Genomic DNA, 23,800 nt, shown 5'->3' on the forward strand with positions numbered 1-23,800 from the left:
AAACAACAACAGCAGCAACAACAACAACAAAAAGGTAGTAAGAGCCATTCCACTGGACTATATCAAAATATGGAAAGATCTCCCATGCTCATAGATCAATAGGATTAAGGTAGTAAAAATGGCCATCTTTCCAAAAGCAATATACAGATTTAACACAATCTGCATTAAAATCCCAACACAATTATTTACATTGAAAGAACAATAGTCAACTCCACATGGAGAAAAAAGAGAATAGCTAAAACAATCCTGCAAAATAAAAGAACTTCCAGAGGTATCACCATCGCTGACTTCAAGGTCTACTACAGAGCTATAGTAATAGAAACAGCATAGTATTGGCATAAAAACAGACAGGTGGATCAATGGAATGGAATCAAAGACCCAGAAACAAATCCTCACACCTATGGACACCTGATTTTTGACAAAGAAGCCAAAATTATACAATGGAAAAAAAAAGAAAGCATGTTCAGCAAATGGTACTGGCATAATTGGATGTCAAATGTAGAAGAATGCAAATAGATCTATATCTATTATCATACACAAAACTCAAGTCCAAGTGGATCAAAAACCTCAATGTAAGTCCAGTTATCCTGAACCCGACAGAAGAGAAAGTGGGAAATAATCTTGAACACATTGGCATAGGAGACAACTTCCAATATAGCACAGGCACTTAAGGACAATTAATAAATGGGACCTCATGAAATTGAAAAGTTTCTAGGGCAAAGGACACTATCAATAGAACAAAAGGGCAGCCTACAGAAGGGGAAAAGATCTTCTCCAACCCCACATCCAACAAAGGACTGATTTCCAAAACGTAAAGAACTCAAGAAACTAGACATAAAAAAAGAAATAATTGAATTAAAAATGGGGTATAACACAGAAACAGCTGACCTGAACAAGGGGGAGCTCATGGACCACAGATTGATAACTGGGAAACCAGCATAGGACCAAACCAGACCCCCTGAATGTGGATGTCAGTTTGGAGGTCTGGGCAATCTATGGGGCCTCTGGTAGTGCATCAGTATTTATCCCTAGTACATGAATGGACTTTGGGACCCATTCCACATAGAGGGACACTCTGTCAGCCTAGACACATGGGAGAGGGCCTAGGCCCTGCTACAGATGATATGAAAGACTTTGAAGATCCCCCATGAAAGGCCTCACCTTCCATGGGGAGTAGAAAGTGGATGGGATAGGGGGTCGGTGGAGGGCAGAGGAGGAGAGGATGAGAGGGAACTGGAATTGACATGTAAAACAAGCTTGTTTCTAATTTAAATAGAAAAACAAAAAATGAGGATTAGCACCATTGTGCAAATACATGTTTTTGTTTCATTACACACACACACACACACACACACACACACACACACACACACACAGTCTAAACAGAGAAATCTCAACAGGAGAGCCTCAAGTGGCCAAGAAACACTTTAAAAGATGTTCAACATCCATAGCCATCAGGGAAATGCAAATCAAAATGACTCTAAGGTTCCATCTTACACTTGTCAGAATGACTAAGATCAAAAACTCTAATGACAGCTTATGCTGGAGAGGATGTGGAGTAAGATGAACACTCCTCCACTGCTGGTAGGAATGCAAATTGTATAGCCACTTTGGAAATCAATATGGCAGTTTCTCAGAAAATTGGGAATCGATCTACCTGGACCCAGTTCTGAACATAGTTGAACAAGTGTCCTTATGGAATGATTGAGCATCCTTAAGGTATATGCCCAAGAGTGGCATATATGTTCATAGCAGCAATATTCATAATATCCAGAACCTGTAAACAACCTAGATGTTCCTCAACTAAAGAATGAATAAAGAAAATTTGATCCATTTGCACAATGGAGTATTACTCGGCTGTTCAAAAAATGGCATTGTGAAATTTGCAGGCAAATGAATGGAACTAGAAAAATCATCCTAGGTGAGGTAACCCAGACCCAGAAATACAAATATGGTATGTACTCACTCTTAAGTGGTTATTAGCTGTAGAGTAAAGGATAACCATGTTACCAGAGAGGCTAGGTAACAAGGAGGGCCAAAGGAGGACAGGGATGCATGGGTTTCCCTGGGAAGGGGAAGTAGAAGAGATCTCCTGCATAGACTTGAGGCAGACAGGGTGATGAGACCATGAGAGGTTGGACTGGGGGCATGGATGGACGAGAAGAGCAATGGAAAAGACATCTTATTGGGGGGGCATTTTGGATTCAGGTAAAAACCTGGTGCATGAGAAACTCTCAGGGATCTACAAGGATGAATCCAGCTTAGACTCCCAGCAATAGTGGAAATGTAGCCTGAACTTACCATCTCCTTTGGCCAAGCAAGTGGAGGGAGAGGGTGGGATACCAACCCAGCCATATAGCCTTTGACCTACATTCTGCCCTGCCTATGGGACATGCTAGGTTAAGGGTGGTACAGAGATTGTGTGAGTGGCCAACCAAGGAATGGTATAGCCTGAGACCTATGCCACAAAAGTGAGCCCACCCCTGACACTGCCTGGAGTGTCAGGTCCCAGAGGCTGGATGGCCCAGAGACCTAGGATAGAACCAAACATGACTGGAAAAATAAAATGTCAATGTAATTATGCTTAACAATATCATGCTATGCTCATAGATTAGTGCCTACCACAATTTCATCAGAGAGGCTTCATCCAACAACTCAGGGAATCAGATGCAAAGATCGACAGCCAAGTATTGGGCATAGCTCTGGGAATCCTGTTGAAGAGAGGGAAGAGGGATTGTAGGAACCAAAGGGGTCAAGAACATCACAAGAAAACCCACAGAAACAACTAACTTGAACTCACAGGATCTCACAGAGTCTAAACAGACAACTAGGGAGCCTGCATGGAACTGGCCTAGGCCATATATACATACATATATATCACAGTTAAGTAGCTTGGTCTACTTGTGGGACTCCTAACAGTGGGAGCTGGGGCTGTCTCTAATGCTAGATTTTGGAAACCTGTTCCTTACACTAAGATGCCTTGCCTAACCTTAATACAAGGGGAGCGTGGGTGCTTAGTCGTACTGAAACTTGATATGCCATGTTTTATTGATATCCATAGGAGGTCTGCCACTTTCTGAACAGAAGTGGAGGAGGAGTGTAGACGGGAGTGGAGGGAGGGAATGGGAGGAGAAGAAGGAGGAGAAACTGCAACCAGGATGTAAAATAAATAAACTTTAATTAATAAAAATAATTTAATTTATGTATGTGTATGTGTGTTTTATCTGCCTATATGTCTGGCTACCGCGTGCATGCAATGCCTGTGGGAGACAAAAGAGGGCACCTGGGACTGAAGCCACAGACAGTTTTGAGCCTCTTGAGGATGACAGTATTGAGCCCAGGTCCTCTGGAAGAACAGCCAGAGCTCCCAACCACCGAGAAATCTCTCCAGACCTTTTCTTTTAAACTCATTTTTAAACAGGGTCTTGCTAAACTGCCTGGGCTGACCTTGCTCTTGCTTTCCAGTTCAGGCAGGCCTTTAACTTGTGATCCTCCTCTGCCTCAGCATCCCAAGTAGTTGTGATGACAGACTAAAACTAGTCTTTGAAGGGGCACTAATCCCATTTCTGTTAGCTCTACCTTACATCTAATCAATCCCAACAGTTGTTCTTAATACTATTGAGTTTGAGATTAGCTGTCAGTCTCCATGTGTCATATAACAGCACACAGCACCAGCTTTACAATCTTGCTAGTTTTCTCATTAATGAACTAAATCAATCATTGTCAGTTGCTCAATCTATACTTGTGTGAGAGTTGTAATTTAAGATTTTCAAAAATTAAGCTTTGATACTTCCATTGTGTCCTTGGAAACAAGACTGTGTCAAAATTGAGTCATTTAATCACGCACAGAGACAACAAGTGAAGCCTTGAAGATGGTCTGCCTACTTGAGGTCTGACAACGAGGACAGGAAAGAATGATAACTTGGTGTCTTGTGACAGCCAGGGAAGGTGTCCTTGGGTGCTTATGACCTGTGCCCATGTGGGTTCTGGATGCAGTTTTAGTCTGTCTGAATTTTGCCCTGTAGACTTCCATTGCTTAAGCCATTGGCTATGGCAACTCAGGCCTTGCTGTCCGCTCCTTGGCTGAAGTGGATTCCCAGCAGCTGTTGCGTGCTGTAGAACCTGAGCCCTTGTCTCTTTTATGTCTGGTGGCTGACCCCAGGCCCTGTGATAGACTTGGATTGCAGTCATTCTAAATAACTATTGCTTTCAGTATTTTATGAAATGTGTCCACTTTTTTCTAAACAATTAAACTTAGTGCTGTGGAGTCATTCACACAACCCTCTTGCTATTTTAAGATATTGGTCAAATCTACAGTGATGCCTCCTTTGCCTCCCTGATACCGGCAGTCCACACCCTCCTCCCTTCTCTTGTACCAGCTTATAACTTTTCTAGACCCCGCACCAGCAGCTCTCCGTTGTTTGCTTTCTGTTTCATTGCTTTAGCTCTTGTCGTTATTTTATCTCCCACCTTTGATTTTCTTTGAGTTTAATTTACTTTTCTTTTTCTGCCTTGCTGAGTTGGAAACTTTCATTATTGATTTTTGACCTTTTCTCTTTTTTCAAGTCCTCATTTGAAGTTGTAAACGACTTAACTGTAACCCATAAGCTCCAACTGTTTTCTGCCCTCAATTATTCTCTCCTTTGATGGGTGGGTTGCTAAAAGGCATTGCTTGATTCTGAAACAGTTAGAACTTTTCTAGTATCTTCCTACCTCTGCTTCTTCCTCTTGCTCCTTGTTTGTATTGGGGGCGGGGGTCTTTAAGGTCTCTTTCCAGCAGTCCCACTGGCCAAATGACTCACTGTTCCCAGTTTCTTTTCTGCATCTTGACACTCTCCGTCCCATCTGACTAATAAGAAAGATTGGGAGACAGTCTTCTGACCTCTCCCCATTCCCTTTGCATATTTTGCTTTGCCCTGTTACATTTAACTTCCCCTGCCAGAGTTCCCTTCCGGAATGCAAGCCACCTCCTTAAGAGCATGAAGATGGTGAACACCATGGGAGAGATTTATGAGCCAAGTTCTATACATTGTTCTGTGATAAGCAAAATAAGGGAGTTTGGAAGATTGGTTCTCGGGAGAAAGCCTGACTGCCAGGGTTGTTTTTCTGCTGCATCATCACATTTTGTTTGTTGATCTCTGACTATCCCTGTGGCTTTTTTCCCCCTGCATGCCTTCTGTCGCATTCTCTTCCCCTCCCTGCAAGACCTGTACTTAACACTACGTAATGATAAAGGGCACATTAACTTTTGTAATGTTATCTTAGCACCCAGAAAAACTGTATGTACACTGAGAACAGCAGCTGCTGCCGTTTGTCCATAATCGATATTTTGGAAAAGGATTTCCATTCATGGTGTCATCAAGCATGAACAAACAGTGGGTTCTTGTGATTATTCATTCACAAGGCTTCAAAAGAACTGTGGAGATCTCATGTGCTTTGGGTGGCATGGAGCTTCTGGGGTCAGGATGGGCCAGAGCCGTGGGGATCAGCTCCAGTTGTGACTGGAAAAGAAGATGGATGGATGGGGGGGCAGAAGCATGGCTGCCAGAATAGGGTGGACCCCGACTATGGAGAGCACTGAAGGCAGGAAAGACAGGGGGCTGAGAACCAGGCAGGGCAGCAAGGAATTGCAGAGATGGGAGTTACCATGAACACAGGGATAACCCTGACTCCCGTGGCTGTCTTCCCTTGAGTCTCAGAGGGATTGTTCACGGTCTTGGCAGTCTCCAAATATGTTAAACCAGTGGCCAAAAGCATCTTCAGGAAATTGGATTTTCATTTCTAATCTGATTGCCATTTAATCTGCTGCCCTTTATGTGATTATTTACAATTTGCATTGCTAAACCCTGGCAAGGAGCTCTCAATTGATTTTTCTTCTTGAGGCTGTCTCACTTGGCAGCTGTAGGGAAAAGGGACCAGTCAAAGAAACACACCCTGAGCAGAGCCAAAGAAACACACTTTGGCCCTGCAACCAGAACCAAAGAAATGTACCCTGACCCTAAAACCAGTGCCAAAGGAACACACTTTGTCCCTGGAATCAGAGTCAGTGAAAGAAATGTACCCTGGCCCTAAAATTGGAGCCAAAAGGCTAAAAAGGACCAGAGAAAGAAACACACTTTGGCCCTGAAACCAGAGCCAAATCTGACCCTAATCCTGTGTAAAAAGTAACCAATCCCGGAGCAGAGCTCTAGCCAATCTGAGCTCAGCACTGAAATCGGACCAATCCCTACCCTGGAAAAACTTCCCCAACCCCAGGAACCCCTATATAAACCCTGTGTATGTTCAGCTTGGCTGGTCCAGCTGTCTTCCAATAAACACCTTTGGATGAGCTTCGGGTGAAGATCTTCTTTGCGGCTGCGACAGAGCAAAGGCGACCCTGGGCAGAGCAGAGCAGAGCGAGCAGAGGCGACCCTGGGCAGAGCAGAGCAGAGCAGAGCGAGCAGCGCTGTAACACTTGCCCGGAAACCTTCCTTGGCAGAGCGGAGTTGTTACACTCTGCTCCCGCCCGGCTCCCTGCTCTCCGCTCTCGGCTCTCCAGGAGCAGAGCTGAACTGTAGCAACTTCGCCCGAGAAACCTCCTGCGGAGCAAAACTGCTACACTAGGCGAACATCCCCAGCTGGAAGACCCTGTCCTGCCGGAGCGGAGCTGATACACCGGAGAAGCCTTTCTCTGAGGCAAGGCTGTAAGCTGCCAAGCTTACTGCAACCTGTGGTGGTCCTTGGCTCCCGAGCTCCAGGATACCTTTCTACCTGAGCTGTGTAACACTCAGTATCCTTGGCTCCCGAGCTCCAGGATACCTTTCCACCTGAGCTGTGTAACACTAGGTATTCTGTGACTCCCGAGTGCCAGAATACCTGACCCACTCCTGTTCCATCCTGTCCTGACCCATCCCGACGAAACGCTTACAGCAGCCCAGTCTGGAATCTTACTTGTAATCCTCCTGTCTCAGCCTTCTGAGTGCTGGGATGACAGGTGTGAGCCACCATACTTGACCATGATGGATTTTTTTATGTTAAAAATCAGCTTTCTTCTTCAAACCAAGAAACTGAGTTGGATGGCAGGGTTGGGCAGTGAGTGTCCTCTTGGCAGCATGATATAACAGCATTTGACCAAGATTTCCTTTCATAAAAACCCTTCAGATCCACACAGACACCTCAAGCATAGAGGCCCCAAGTAACACCCCCCGTCCCCAACAATGCTACCTAAAGATAGCCAGAGACATTCAGCAGTAACGTCTCACCACCACAGTTTAAACCCCAAAGATCTTTGCAAGGGAGGCTGGAAACCAGGCCCTTGCAGACATGTCCTGTGGTGTAAAATCTCAGCTCTGGCTGGTTGCTTGACTGCCAGCAATGTGGCCTTACTCCAGGCATGCAATGCCAAGTCTCAGTCTCCTTACCTTCACAATGGGATAATAATTTCCCACTGAATCTCTGGATCTCTGAGAAGAATAAAAGAGAACGCAGATCTAAAGTGTTTAAAACACAGGCATGCTCAGCAGGAAAAAAATAATAAAAGCAAGCTACTGAACTGAAAGAATGAGGTGGTGTCTGAAGGAAACAATATAAATCTACAGTTTGTGTTTTTGTTTTCACTGTTTCCTTCTGTAGATGCCCAGTCTTCCAATCAGGTTGTAGGTATCCAAGATATCCCGATCCTCCAAGCAATGATGCCACCTCATTGTCAATGGTGTTTTACTCACAGCATGGCCACTGCTCTACTCTGACAAGGGGACATCTCACAAGGACCAAGTCCTATAAGGCACAATCACCCTGCTCAAAGTGATCTTAGAGCTGGGGCTACATGGAGGTGGTAAGGACCAAACTGCACCAGCTCAGATGAGGTGATGGAGGTGAAGATTCTGGGGGAAATGTCTCAAATCCACAACCTGCACAATGACTCACATCAGCTGTAGGGAGTTGCAAGCCACCAGCTTGGCTGTCTCGAGAGTGATTAATCTCCCTGAAATTAATGGTCCTTTGAAAGCAGCAGTCACAGAGGCTGTGTGCGTCTATAAAACATGTTTCATTGCATCTGTAGAAATGTTTGCTGCGACAGACAGTCCACCCCCACACTGGACACCAGTGACCCTTGAGAACCCACAGGACTTGTCCATGGCTTCTGAGGAGTGGCCAGGAATCAAATCACCACCACAGCTCCTTGGTATTTCCTCCATTCCCATCAACAGAGGGAATGCATCTTCAGAACAGGGGTGGTCTTTGCTGGGGACAAGCTGAGTGACCCTGAGTCATGAGGCAGACCATTCTCAATATCAGCTGTGGTGTAATGGGGGAGAGGGTCCTTGTATGCAGGGTGTGAGGTAGAAGCCAAGAAATAAAGAAAATAGTCACCTCATTAGAGTGCACTTGTATACCTCATGTGGGGAGGCTTTGGGGACACATATATGGATTATGGAAAGCTGGCATTTTGGAGGCTGCTCCCCTGAGATGGGAGCATTTAAGATGAAACTTTGAAAACAAATTACTCATGCATTGTCTTAATCTAAGAAATGCATGAATTCAGTGAGACAGTTGAGTCAAGGGTGCAGAGAATCAGAGCAGGATCAGAGTCAGGGATAGAGGGAGATGGAGCTGTGGTTTATTCACACTATGGAAAAATAAACACTAGCATTCCACCCTGTGATGCTTTGGAAAATCCCCAATGTCAAGATGTTCCTGTATCACATACAGCCAGGGATGCTACTCAGTATTCCACAGTGTACCTTTGCTCTGGCCACTTCTGAGCACACACCTGCTATGGTCCTTTTAGCCATGGTCCAAGAGGGAGCAGCAGTGAGACATTGAGAGTCTTAGGCTGGGACCGATCCTCAGGGTTTGAGTAATGGCTCTGCCATTTGGTGGCTGTGTGACTTCAGATAGATTGCCTAATCTCTCTGTGCTATTCAGCCAGGGCTCTCCCTCTGTTCTCAGCTGATCTTGGATTTCAACTGGAGCAAAGAAAAAAACTCTTGAACTGGCTGGGCCAGATAGGTACAAGGTACCCCTTTGAGTTCAGCTAAACAGACAGAGAGCCAGTGTGTGGGCCTCCTTACCCCATTGGGTGCTAGCAAGGACCTGGGAGGTTCCCAAGACCCAGGAGGTGGGTGTAGCAGGGAACAAGTTTCTTCCTCTAAGTATGCAAAGCACCACTTAAGGCAAACTTTAGGAAGTGTACAGGGGAGGGGTACCCTGAGCCCAAAAACTGTAGTGTCCTGTTGTGGTTACTGGTCAGGATGCTGGCCTCCTTGCTTCAGCATCACACAAGAAACTTACCCTAAATCACACTCATTTGTATAACCTAGTTGTGGGTTTGACTGACTGGGGCAGACAGCATGCTGGGAGCGGCCTAACAAGACTGTGGAAAGCTTCAGGGGAAATCAAGTCCCAATTTCCATTTTCAGCCTGGCCTCTCTCCTGAGGAGGCTCAACAGCTGAAGGTCTTCACTGGGGTGCTCCTGGATATTGTCCTGGCACCACAAAGTCCTCAGTGTGTGGTCAAGACAAGGACCCTTCCCTGCCTTCTCACTGCGACATAATGGTCCCATTTCCTCTCCTCAGCATCATGTGTGGCCCTGTCATTGACAACCAGGCACTCAGAAACACATCCCTTATCGCCTTCGAACCTCAGCTTGCTCTTCTGAAAAATGGGACACACAGTAATGTGCTCCTGAGGCGGAGCAAGCTAGGCTGTTGTTTATCAGGATCGTAGCTTCATACTTGGCTCAGAGTGAACACAGCACTGTGCACTCAGGAAGTGGGCCACTTTTGCCTGGGAGTTGTCCAGAATTCCACAGGTTCAGACTGTTACTCAACATGTCACATAACAGCAGGCATGTTAAATGGTGTAGCATGGAGAGCTCCTTGAGGGTTGCTCCCTGGAGAGCAGGGAGTCACTTAGATCATGTCCTCTGCAATGGGGATTCCCAAAACATGGTAATAGGGGATGGCTGGTAGCCCATGGACAAATCTGGTTAACAGTCCACTCACTTCTGCATTTTAAAATGGTTAGACACCATTAAAAAACTGAAAGCCATGAAATGTATGGATATTACAAAATTTCATTTCTGTGTTCATAGTTGGTTGGGTACAGCCATACATCTTGACCCAGAGTCATCTCTGACTGCTCTTTCAGCTGCTGAGTAACTGTGAAAGACCAAAGGGCTGACAAGTTCTGAAGTATTTCCATCTTGGCCCTTTATAGAACACTACTTTGACTCCTCTTATAGGTTCTGAGAGTTCCAATTTAGCTGTTTCACAATAAGCATTTCCTAAATGAGTGAGCACATCTTTCTTGTCTGCCAAGCCATGAGTTGGTACCCTGAACAGACAGTGATGCCAGGGAACGTTGCCAAGGGACCTCCTTCATCTCTCACTTACCCTTATCACCTCTGCCTCAGGCCCTGAGCTCCGCCTTCTGGATCTGCCCTACTCAGCTTTCCTGTTCCAGGTCTCACCTGAGCTCAGGGTCCTCTGTTCCTGGGTTCCCTCTCTGGTCTCTTACTACCCACGTCTCTATCCTGTGTCCACCACCACACAAAGTATCTCCAGTGGCAGCATTACCAGCAACTTTCTTCGCAGAGCATCGTCCTGGGCTCTCCAGCATCTGACTCTGTCTATGTGAAGCCCACTCCCGCTCACTGCTCTACTCCACGGTCCTGAGCATACTGGAACCCTTATCATATTAGTCTCTGTGTCTGCACTGTCCATGCTCATTTCCAGCTAGAGTCTGCAGGCCTGACTATGTTTCCCCTTCCCTTCTGAAGCCTTCCTTTCTGGATTCCACTACAGAGGTACATTTTACTATCAGGGTAGTGGAGCTTAAGATCCAACCTCCTTACTCGAAGGAACCTCTTCTAAAGTCTGAGGAGCCACACACTGGAATAGTATGGTCACGTGGTTCCTTATTTCAGCAAATTCCCAGAACTTACGCGCAATGGCTGCAACTGATGAGAGCCACAGTCATTGTGCCAGCATTCAGACTCTGGGCTCCTATCTGCAAATCCTTGAGGATCTACAGTATTTGGGGGATGGGGGTGTGGAGAAGTTGAATTGGGGTTGCACTTCATGTTGATTTATAGCACATATTTATCTAGTTCAAGACTACTTTTGCACACTGAGTTCACATGTAGCAAGGTTTCAAGGGTATTTGATGGTAAGGAGGAGTTGAACCCTGGCTTTCTGCTAGTCAACTGTTTTAGGAACACATTTTTTTTGCTGTTGTATGCTCAGCAACTTATCAATAGATCCTGATTCACAGTTTCTGTTCAGAGGCATGCCAGTGTCTAATGCTATTTTCTACCCTTCACCTGTTCCCATGTGTTTCCTTCCTCATCGCATGCTCCATGTTTGCTGGGATGCCCCACATGGACTTGTTGCCTCTTCCCACTTTCTTGCCTTGAGCTAAAGCGGCCCAATTGTCTGTGAAACTCTTATTAACTTGGTGTTTATTAGACATGAAATACTCACTCCCAGGGAAACAAGAGGCAGTTCACCCAGTCTCACTGAAGATGACTGGTTAATGAATGCCATCAATCCATGGAGTCATTAAGATTCATGGTGCCTGAGAAAATTGGAAATGCCTAAAAAAGCTTACAGCCTGGTCATGAAAGAACATTGACAGGGGTTTCTTCATGGCATTGTGAACTAGGAATTTAATTTTTTTCTGAGCTAAACCAATAAAGTATGATCAACTATGCAAGGAGACTGGCAATATTTATATTTTCTATAGAAATGATTATATAAAAGTAATTAAAATATAAATAGTAGATCAAAGATCAGCCAAAACATGCTTTTAAATGCCATGGAAGTGAAGTGCATGGCTAGCTCAGTCGATACAGCTTGAATTTCTGAAAATGTCTTTGAAGTAGATTCAGTAGTAAACTGTTTAAAGAACATTCTTAGGTGCTGGAGATATGGCTCAGTGGTTAAGGGTGTGTACTGATTTTGTAGAGGACCTAAGTTCGGTTCTCAGAATCCACATCAGGCAGCTCACAACCATCTGTAACTCCAGTTCCAGGATATCTGGAACCCTCTTCTGGCTTCCACAGCCACCCACATGCATGTATGTATACACACATGCACAAACACACACATAAATAATGAAACATAATGAAAGGTGTTCATTTTTCATATATTTTGTTATGACTATTCATTTTCATAGATATTCTTTTCCTTTACGAAAAAGGAATAAAAATAGACCATCTTTACTATTTGTAATTTGCTATGACTTTACTCATTCCAAATGTTTGGGTTTTTTTACTTACTTTTATTCTGTTATTACAAAGGACTTCCCAAATTGCATAACCTTCAGGAGCCATAAACCCTGCATCTGCCTTTTGTCCTTTGTGTCTAAGAGAGATCGTCTCTTTCTTGCCTTTCTGTCTCTTCCTCTCCATTCATCTCTTGTTTGCCTGTCTTAATCAGTGTACCGTTTGGGGACATAGCTCACCTCTGCTATTAAACTGTGTTTACACACTCATCTCATTACTTCTGGTTGCTCTGCTCCCTCCCCATCCCCCAGCTCTTAGCCACTGTGTCAGTTCCAATTCATCCTGTGAAGTTGAGTCTCTCCCATCTGGAAGTCCTGAGACCTTTCCAGACAAGATGTTAAGGGAAACAGGATCTTAGAAGCTAATTTGTCTCACTGATTCATTGATAAGCACTCTTGAAGATGCATCTGCTTATTGGAGACACTCTGTACAAGATACAAAGATTAGGAGCAAATGCCACCTAAAGGGAAAATAAACCTAATGAATAAAGGCACACACAGCAGTTACTGTCACTTGGAGATAACAGGGCAGCAATGTGAATCTCCTTCCAGGCTCTTGGGTCTCTAGAGGCCTAGAACTTCTCCTGGACAATCTTGGCTTCCTGTCTTCTCACCTTGTTCTATCAGACCCTGAAGTAGTCCACTAGGAGCCCACATCCTACAGAGACAATACTAGATACCCCCAAAGATGCTGAAACCCTAGACCTGGCTGTGAGCTCTGCGCTTCATCTCCCGTATACTGTTCTCACTAGGCCTTTTGAGAGAAGACTTAGGAGAGGAACTGTGTGGTCCTCACACAGAGAGATGGAGGACAGCACTAGCTACCGAGGATTAGGAGATGGAGCTGGGGTGAATGCATCTGTAGGGTAACTGGTAACCTTGGCCCCTCCCCAGAGTCAGGGCTGGAGCAACCCCAGAAGGGCATCACTGGAGAAGGCTTCCCACTAAGGAGTGACCCCACTCTGTGAGTGCAGTTTGGACAGAAGGAGGCGGAAAAAGACACATCCCAATTTTCCATTTCCTAGGTGTGAAGATCTGCCTCACCTCTGCCCCTCTCCTCCCTTTTCCATCTCCTCTTCTCACACGTTATTCTCTAATCCCCTAAATCCTTAAACACAGTATGTGTTTTCCCACGTTTATGTGTTGCTCAACAGGCCCTTCTGCCTAAAGGCCCAAGGAAATCTTAATGAATGGAAGTCCCATTGGAAGACTCCCTTTTGGGTTACTTATGACCCGACATGTAAAGGCTTTGGCAACTGTGAGGGCAGGGACCCTGCACTTCATCCTCTCGGTATTAGTGGGCTCTTGTAACTAAGTGGGATGAAGACAGTAGACATTCTGCCTCCCTCCCTCATATATGACAGAGCTGAACAAGCTACAGAGTCATAGGTGCCCATTGGTGCTGGTCCTGGGTGTCTGCAGGGAGACCTTGTGGCTGGCTTTGCCTCTCCAGCACACCACGATAGTAACACACTGTTAATCAAAGCCATCAGTTCTGATGGTCAGTGCATTCCGAAACCCACAAGGCCCGGCCTCCTCTGGGAAATCTGTCTAAAGTATATTGGGAGGAGGCACAGAAATGTCAAAGTCATTGTCTTCTCTTCCCACGAGTAAGGAAGACAGATGTGCTGAATGATAGCATGCCCTTTCTCCTGCCAGGCTCCCCGGTTGGAAACACTGTTATGTCCATATACTGTCTGGTTTTGTGTGTCAACTTGACACAAGCTAGAGTCATCAGAGAGGAAGAAACCTCAGTTGAGAAAATGTGTCCAAGAGAGTCTGCTATAAGGCATTTTCTCAGGTAGTGATCAATGGGGGAGGGCCCAGCCTATGGTGGGTGGTGCCTTCCCTGGCCTAGTGATCCTGGGTTCTATAAGAAAGCAGGCTGACATGACAGACTATGGACTCCCCCATGGAGGGCCTCACCCTCCCTGGGGAAATGAGAAGATATTGGGGGGGGCGGTGGAAGGGCATGGGAGGAGGGGAGGGAAACAGAGAGGAACCTGGAATTGACATGTGAAGCAATCTTGTTTCTAATTTAATATATACATATATATGTACATATAAAATTGAGAAACCACAGGATTTAATAAAAAAAACAAGAATAAAAAAGAAAGCAGGCTGAGCAAGCCATGGGGAGCAAGCCAGTAAACAGCTCCCTTCCATGGACTATATATCAGCTCCTGCCTCCAGGATCCTTCTCTGTTTGCGTTCCTGTCCTGACTACCTTCAGTGATGAATAGCAATTTGGAAGTGTAAGCCAAGTAACCTCCTTTCTCCCCAGTCTGCGTTTTAGTCATGGCGTTTCACCCCAGCACCTGAAACCCTAACTAAGACGGTCCATATCGCACTTTTTCATTCCAGCGTCACCCTGATGAGATGGGCAGGGCAGGAATGAGACACGGGGCTAGTAGCTGCATTTATTTATGTTTCATGTTATGAAGACTGTCGAGACCTGGGGCATCTAAAGAGACGGGGAATGTACCTGTACCTGCGTGGTGGCAGCGCCGAGAGATTGTCTAAAAGGAGTTTCCGCACCCCAGATGTCCTTCATTGTGCTTTCAGGACTTGGTAGCAATTCTGGATCTCTGAAGTCTGCAGCAATGCCTGGTTCACGGTGGGGAAGAAGGTCCAGTGCACCAGGGCAGTAAGATTTTTCTTTATCCCCCCCCCCAGTGATGTGGATTGAATGTAGGCCTTGTGCATGCTATGCATACATTCTACAACTGAGCTCTATCCCCAGCCCTCAGTTTTGAAGGTGGGCTGAGTCTTGCTATACAGTCTAGACTGGCTTTGGACTCGATAAGTATTCCAGACTGGCCTTTAACTATGTGTTTTCCTACCTTTACCTCTGAACTGCTGCGAATATAGGCATGTAACACATCTGTCTGAGGCAGAGGTTAATGGAGAGGCCTCAGGATTTGGACACTGTGAGGTAAGAGCGAGAAGCCAACCTAAAACTCCCTCTGAGTCCTCGTCCACCAGAACAATTTGTTTCTGTGTTGGAGTATCCCCAAGTTTGAAAATCTGCAGCAACCGCAGATCACTAATCAATTTCCACAGGGCACTTAAACCAAAGCTCACAACATGGTGACTGTCATGCTGATCCAAACAAAGTTATATGATGTTTTCACTTGAAGGTGTTGACCACTGGAAGATTTTACATGAAATGTATTGCTTTGGGAAGATTGGCTAGGCTGGGACTGTAGTTTCAAGCAGCACCCTGCAGACTGCCAGTGGGTCTGTTCTCCAGGTTCGCCCATCCTGTCTCTTAGACTCATCTGCTTCAGGCATCACGGCACCTGCCTGGCTTCCACGGGTGTCTGATTTTGCCATCCATGAATGTGCAGATTTCAGGGAGCAAGCTTGGGATGACAGCCTCCAAGCTTTTCTGCTCTGAGACTCGGGGACCTTGGATTCATAAGATATTAGTTGGACAACTGCATGAGCTGCAGCTTCTACCTGCCACTTTTCAGAGTCCTTTCCCTCAGGAAGGTGATGCCAAGTATACCTAACATTTTCCCCTAACCTGACACCCATAACAGATGCCAGTCAGTACTGCCAGCCAGGCCTGGCGGTGGGGAAGGAGCCCCAGGGACTCCTGTGTGACCTACAGAATGGAGGATGTTATAAACCATTCTAGGGTGGAAAACTGAAGTTATGTCCCCTGAGCCTGGGGTTCAAGGTGCACACCAGATGATGGATATTCCAATAGGTACCAGGGCATCTGGGGATTCCATTTGCCAGCTGTCACCTCAGTACAATCTCTTAGATAAGCTGAAGAACTCTAGAAGGAGAATATGGGTGATCATTTGGGGTGAGTTGTGAGGGGTGAGTCTGAGTCCCGCAGTGGCAGTGTCTTTCACAGGCTGGTCCACACAGGATGCACACATGCCTTACATAAGTGGCCAGAGTTACCCTCCAGGGCTAATAATGGGAGTAACATATTAGGGTTCTTTGCCATTCTCATCTTCCTTATCTGCTTTCCTACAAAATTTAGATGCAGAGCCCCTCCCCCTGTGTTGTTGACACTGTCCTGTATTGGGCTGGGAGTTGGGGGCTGGAGGCTGGGCCCACCCATCGCTAGTCAGTGAGTCCTCTCAAACCTTCTCATGAATATTGTGACACTCCATCTCTGCGATTGACAGCCTGGTGGGAGGAGGTAGAACAATGAGTGTTTTGTCCAAGTGGAAAGAGCCGTTTGTCAGTGTCCAGGGCAGGGTAGTGGCTGGTAGACACTTGAGAAGCACCCAGAGGGTAAAGGAGTGAGGCTTTGCCAAGTTTCCCCTAGGTCTGATCCTCGTTCATCTCTATTTCCACCTCCTAGTCACTAAGGGTGTGAGAAATGGAAAGATCAACCCAGCATCTACACATTACCTTTCACAGCTAGGAGTCCTTGAAATCGCCTGCCTAGTTTTGGATGAACATAAAGCAATCATGCTCAGACTCTACACATGCCTTCTTCCTTCTGAGACCAGCAAGCAAGCTTCAGAGGCCCGGGTGAGGCCAGAGATACCTGGGCTCTAGACAGTGAGGGCTGTGCAGCAGCAGGATGGGTCAGAATCGGCAGGAGCTGCAGTGGTCCTTTCAGCATTCTTGACACCAGAAACCCAGATGGCTGAAGGAGGCTGGGTTAGGTAAGCCATTGGCCAGGCAATCCAGGAGACTGCTCATGTGCACAGGAGTTGGAGAGGTCTTAGACTCAGGAATGGTAAAGCAGGACTCTACTGACAATGTGGAGGTAGCTTTCCCTCTGCGTCGACTGTTCCAAACAAATCTAATGTGTACAGTCAGGGTTTGGATAGTTCTGGCAGCAGGTATAAGTTTAACCCAGTTGCCACTCTCTGAGTTTGGAGCCAAGGAAGCTCAAATGACTAGAAATTGCTTTCTGTGAATTTTCCTGGTAATGCTGTTACCATAGGTCCCAAAGCCTGTCATTTGGATCTTTCCCAAAGGGAAGGGAAAGTTCAGCACCTCCAGCCAGCCAGACACCTCATACTTTACTGAGACTCTGACATGGTCTTCCATCAGTGTACCAGAAGCTTCCACCTAACTTGAAACAGCTATCAGTTTGGACAGTAGAGACAGAACCAAGCGTTGGCTTTAAAAATGGTCTCACCATTTATTAGAACCAGCATGTGAGTGCTTTTATATGTTTGGCCTCAGATTCCGGAATGCTCACGGCCAGTGACCAGAGTGTCCACCTTCTAAAGTCAGGGCTGTCATCAAACACAGAGAGCCTTTGTCATCCTGCCATGCTACAACACCAAGGTTTATCCACTCTGTCCCCAGACAGCCTCACCAGGCATGTTGCCCTTGGCAATCTGTTTATTTCAAGCCTAAAATAAGTGCAGTTTCCCAAGAAGTTGCCCTGGTTATTTATTTATTTTTTTAAAATAATGACAATCATTGCTTTGATCATGAATCTGGGAGGTGACTGGACTCTGCTGGGGGTGGTTCTGTGTGTTTTGTCTTATGATGGTTTTGAGGTGGGGTCCTGAAGAAGGCCTTTTACTCACTGCTCCAGGCCCTGGCCTGGGGAGATTCTCTATGTGGCCCCACATGGTGGCTTCAGGGCAGCTGTTATGGCCGATCAAAGATCATAGAATATTGTCTGAAGAGAGACCAGCAAACAGTAGCACAGACTGTGCCTCCTCAGCCCTACTGAGGCAGCCTCAGTGGCCCTCTCAGTGTCTGGGGGAGGGGAATAGACTCCTCTACATCATGGTGAGTGACTGCAAAGAAGCCACACTGAGCTTAATCCCTTCCACCCCTGTGTTCTCTATTTGAAACACTATACCTGGTTCTGGGGCCAATATTCCACCACCTGCATAGAACCTTCTCCAGGGTCTTGCCTGTCCATGTCCCATGTTGTTCCAGGACACACAGGTCTCAGAACTTATGAACTGTCTACTCTGCTTCCTATTCACATAATGCAGTCATGTGGTCTTTGTAATATAAGAACATCACAAAGATACAAAAATGAGGCAAAAACCAGAGGAGATACTGGTCATGGGTCTGGGATTACAGGTAGTCATTTCTTCTTTTTATATATTCTCCAGAATATTTTGAAAGCACCACATAGCACATCTTGAATAAGCCCAAAAAAGTTTCCAGAAAATATTCTAGTGTAGAACTGGTTAAGTACTTAGTGATAGAGTACACATTTAGCCTCACAAGATATGGGCTCAATCTGCAGCATCATAATTGAACCGTAACTGCCACAAAATATTACTGGTAAACCCTTACTGTGTGAGTCCACAGAAGTCAGCTATTCAGTTCTTGTTCCCACAAAGGACCCCATTGTCTATAATTCCAAAATTCATTTTCTGTAAAGATGGAAACACACACGCATACACACACACACACACACACACACACACACACACACACACACACACACCCTTGGTCCTAAAATGAAGACAGACTACCTACTTCTACATTGAAATTGGAGCTATCCTGGGCTTTTGCTACACAATAGCAGGTGGTGAAAGAGACAAATATCATCAAAGCTAGAAGCCCCGTGTTTTTTTCCAGATCCAGGTCTTGTCTTTGTCCCATGATCTTTCTAGGCAGGAGCAATGAAGAGTGGGGCTGCATTAGCTGGACTGAGAAGCTCTTGGTCCTGGCACAGCTGACAACGGATGGTGTCAGGACTTTTGTGGAAAGCAGAAAATTAACAAATGCATTCTCAAAGGCTGTTGGGGGAGCTAATGTGCATGAGTGCATTTAGAAGGGGAAACAGGGCACCTAATTTTCTGTCCAGATGTTGAGCTTTGGACATCAGGGGATGTGGAGTTTAGGTCAAGCAAGTGTGAAACCCTGACGTATGTGCCGTGTGACTTTCATACTTGACTCTATTGGTTTGTTAAAAATGTGCATTACTGCTTTTATACTGGGAAGTTCTGGTCTAGGAGATTGGGATTGGGCTCCTCACTGTATTGTACAATGAGCCTTCTGGGTGATTTTTTGGGGCACCACTTTCCTGTTTTCAGCATGATAGGATGCACTCTAGCAATCAAGCTAGTTTGCCAAACACACTTCCCTGAGCATGGTGCTTAGTAAGTCATACACTGTCCACTGAAAGCTTTTCCTGAGGCTCCATTTCATCCTGCCTCCATTTCATCCTGGAGAAAAGGGTGCTCAGAGCAGCAGTGGGATGTGTGTGGTCATCACTTGAAAGTGGAGTTAGGATTTGAAGCTACAGCAGGAGAGTTTGACAGCATAGGCTCCTGTGTATCTCCAGGATGAGTACTCATATGGTTCTGAAATTGGTCATTATGCAAAGTTGGGCCTTGACAACTGATCTTTCCTCTTTCCATCTTTACTCCATATTGGAACAGTGCACATGTAGGAAGCTCTCTTAGACACCCCCCATCCCCTCACAATCAGAACTTCTAAAGAATTTTTAAGAAGCACACCTCATCTCTTTTGGAAGAGTCAAAGGGTTAAGTTATGTCTAAGGCTTTGACTGTGGTTTCTCAAGGAGGGAAGAGTTCCCTCCTTGGCATCATGGGTTGGAACACCTCCTCTGATTGTAAAGTACAAGGGTCCTGGGGACAGTGGGGGAGTAGCAGTACTCAAATCCTCCCTCTCCACGATAGTATAAAAGTCCTCTGTCTCTCTCAGATGAAGTCTCAGAAATCAGGGGAATTTCTGCAGGAGAAAATGAATTCTCAGAGTGCTGAATTTCAGTGGGCATGTATATTGATTAACAATAATGTCCTGTTCACTTGGAGATGTGGCCGCCGGGGAGAGCATGGCTTTCATTGCCTCTGCTTGCTGAAAGTGGCGGCTTCTCTCCATTCTTCTGCAGAGCTAAGAATGAATATATTAATATTGTAACTGGGACACGGGGAAGGGGACATAGGCGTTGCTGGCGAGTGAACAATTTTGCTATAGGGTTGATGCCAGTGTAGCGGAACTCCCTTCCTGGGAGTTGGCCCAGAATATCTATTTGTCAAATCAATTGGCCCAGGAAAGACAAGGGCCCCTCTGAGACTTCAGTTAATGAGAGAGGGCAACACTTTTTCAGGAGTGGGGTCATCTTGGAAGATGAAGGCCATGGTGTTAATGAAGGTCTGGCTGGCAGGACCATCTAGCCCTTCAGAGATCCAGAGGTCCCTGTTCTCATGCATGAAGCCTCCTTGCTATGCCAGGATGCAGGCTGCCTCCTCAGAAATGAAAACATTTTGAATCTTAAGTCTTGTTCTCCCTGATGTCTTAGCTCTACAATCACACATAATTTAAAGTAGCCCAGGGTAGACACAGACACATCCCTATCAAACTAAGCAGAAGAGCATCAAATAACCTAGAAGGAATATGTCTGTGTGTGGACACTTGGGGCATGGTGCACTGTAGAGGGGAAGATTTTGTATGATGCTCATTTGGCTTGGGAGAGGCAAGGATGCCAGCAAGGAAGGGCAACCCCTTTCAGGAATTTCACTTTTATATTGTTCCCCTGGCTTAAAACTCCTCACTGCTTCCTATCAGCCACAGAACCCCACTAGGGATCATTTCTCAAGTCAACTATAGGGAACTCTTCTGGAGGCTGCCAAGGTCTTATTCAGCATCATGATCAGTTAGCAATGTCTGCTCTGGGCATATGAAGGTGTGACAAACACAAGCCATTTTTTTAATAGTATTCTAGAACACAAGAAGCTCCACTTGGGCCAAAGAGAACCTGCATTGCCAGAAAGAAAGGGGTGTGGTGCTTACATGCAGTATCTGGTCATTTGTCAGCTGTCAGTCTCCAGATGACAAACACATGCCATCATGCCCACAGAGCATGAAAGGTCACACCCACTGAAAGGATAATGCACTTCATTCACCTTGTCTGCTCCAGTCTGGATTGCAGGAGCAGTGGCAGAGTTCTGACCTCTTCCAACCTCCCATCGTTCTGTCCCAAGGGCAGGAATGAAGTCCTTGGGATTCTAATGGGGCCAAGACCTAGGAGTCAGATCTTGTAGAGACAGAACACAAAATTCCCCAAAGGTCAGAGTGAAAATTCTACATGAAAGCGAAATGCTGTTGAGGCCACTTTTTGACTATCCAGGGTCACATCTCCTGTCACTAGTAGGTTTCAGAAGAGACATCTGAGAGGTTCAAGTCTAAGTGGCTAGGTGCCCTGTCTTTTCACTCCTCTGCCTGGACCTGTCCTTGCTATGTGAGTGGTAAACACTTGAAAGTCTCTCTATAAATACGTGAAGCTATTTTGAGTCAATTAAAAGCAAAACAAAAGAATAGACTTTAAAAATCCTAAAAGGTCTTGAGTGCCAAAACTGCGGTTGGACCCTGAGGAGAGGGCCAAGGAGGCATTTACTCTACTCTTAGTGTAGACCTGGGATGCCTTGTCTAGCATTGCTCCAGGAATGGGCCTGACTGGGTTGGCAAGAGAATGAAGAAAAGAAAGACAGGCAGACACAGAGACAGAAAATGGGGACCATAGTGGGGGTGGTCTCACCTTTCTGCTAGAGACACCACAGCACTACAGAACAGCAGCGTGTTTATGGTATAGGGCTGGTATAGGCCGGGTTTATGGTATACAATTGGGTCAAGGAGACGGGTTTAACTAATCTTGGTAGGAACAGTCTCTGTAGAGAAGCAGTCTTCAGGCTATAGGTACCCAGTCAGGGCTGGGCAAGGGGAAGCTATGGTGGACATTTTCTTCACCCATTAGCAACATCCACACACAGATCAGAGGAAATCTTTGCCATTTCCCTATGGGCCTCAACCTGGGGTCTGGAAAGCTTTGACATTTTCCCACAGGTCTGATGCCCTGCCCATGTCAATATCACACACACACACATACACACACACACACACACACACACACACACACACACACACACTCAGGGATTCACTCGCTCAGGGCTTGCTTTGCTCTCCACCCCGGGATGAGTTCAAAAGATGTCCTAGTCAAGCAACCAGGCAGATGCCATGAGAGGGGATGCAGTCGAAGATTACATGAGCTTTGGAGTGTGCATAGTCTCTGTGAGCTATGGGAGCCTCTTCTAAACCTGGGGCTCCAGGGGGATTCTGGGAGTAGGCATCCCAACCTTAGTTCTTCTGGCCAGTGACACCACCTCCCTACATTACTCTAGGAATGAACTTCACAAGGACACTTTATCTGAAAAGGCTTGAAGCATTGTCATCAAGGAAACACATCAAGGGACACTTCAGGGAATGTCTAGCTACAAAAGTCTGTGTTCAAGGACATGCCACTGAAATCTGCTGGCCACCATTTTCCATTGTGAAACCATAGGAGCAGACTGTGGGAGGGACCAGTTAGGAAGATTCTAAGCACTATGTGTTAAATACCTGCTGTGTGCTGGACTTACTCACATAAATCACCAGTCCCAGTTCCCACATTCCCCCAGTAAGGAAGGCAGAATTTCCCTACGCTATAAATAAAGACACTGAGTCCTACAGGCAGACCGCAGCTTTCAGAGGATAATGGGTAAGTCACTGCCAGTAACAGACAGTGGCAAAGGGGCCGGTTCAGAGGCCCCAAACGTGAAAAGGTTCATGCAGTTTAGTCTTCAGAAAATGGAACTGGTTGTCACCACTAAGTGCACCATCGTGAATTTTGAGTGCTAACGCTCCCAGAGTTGGCTTTTTTCTTTCTTTAAGCAATGTCATGCAATGAGTACAGTTCAGGGAAGAAAGATGCCATCTTCAAAATCAGACATCTCAATTTGGAACCCAAGTTTTCTTATGCTTGATCAACGTTGATTAGTTAAGGTAGTTCCTTCAATTATTAGTTTCCTCATTAGAAAATAGAGATAAAGATCTGATACTGAGAGCTGAGGAGATGGATCAGTTGGTAAAGTATCTGCTTAGAAACACAAGAACCCATATAAGAGCTGAGCTCAGCGGCTCATGCCTGTAGTCCTAGGCAGAGACAGGAATATCTCTGGGTCTTACTGACCATCTGGTCCAGCTGAATCAGTGAGCTCCAGATTTAGTGAGAGATCATGTTCTAATAAGTGAGGTGAAGAGTGGTTGAGGAAGACACTTGATGTAGACTTCTGGACTCTACGTGCACTTATTACATACATGCAGGCCTGTACACATATGGACACACACACACATGCTACACTACTCATATGCAGACATAAAATGTGACTGTGAAAGTTACTGAATGTATATACAAAGTACTTAGTGTGTGGCAGGGAAGTGTAATTGACTTGGTATTGATTGTCCTAGGACTTAGTAAACAAGGGAACCAGAAAGGTCACTTGCTTAAGGTCATGTGATTAGCTACACAGTCCAAACAAAACTCTGACCAGTGCCTTTCATACACACACCCATGAACTTTTACCCCAAGGGGCCCAGGATAGCTGAGTTTCACAGATCCCACCCTGAGTCAGCAGGAAACACAGATTCCCATTTGCTAACCCTCTGACAGGAGAAGGCATTTCCTTCCAAATCAAATACTCAAAAATGTCACCTCCAAGAACAAACTTTAGCCACCTAAAACATTCACAGACATGGAACAAGTCCAGAGCCTTCGATGCCCAAATTCAGATC

The 23,800-nt window shown here is 45.8% G+C and overlaps 1 protein-coding gene across 1 annotated transcript in view; it reads right to left on the reverse strand.

Annotated features, from left to right (window-relative positions):
• Window positions 1-23,800, reverse strand: part of Ctxnd1 (cortexin domain containing 1) — a 52,996-nt gene that overhangs the window by 26,648 nt on the left and 2,548 nt on the right. The window contains exon 2 of the mRNA XM_040729015.1: window positions 2,623-2,711. The gene's annotated coding sequence lies outside the window, so the exon portion shown is untranslated. The remainder of the gene's footprint in view (window positions 1-2,622; window positions 2,712-23,800) is intronic.

Source organism: Mesocricetus auratus, unplaced genomic scaffold, assembly GCF_017639785.1.
Source record: "Mesocricetus auratus isolate SY011 unplaced genomic scaffold, BCM_Maur_2.0 Super-Scaffold_4256, whole genome shotgun sequence".
Classification (NCBI taxonomy): Eukaryota; Metazoa; Chordata; class Mammalia; order Rodentia; family Cricetidae; genus Mesocricetus; species Mesocricetus auratus.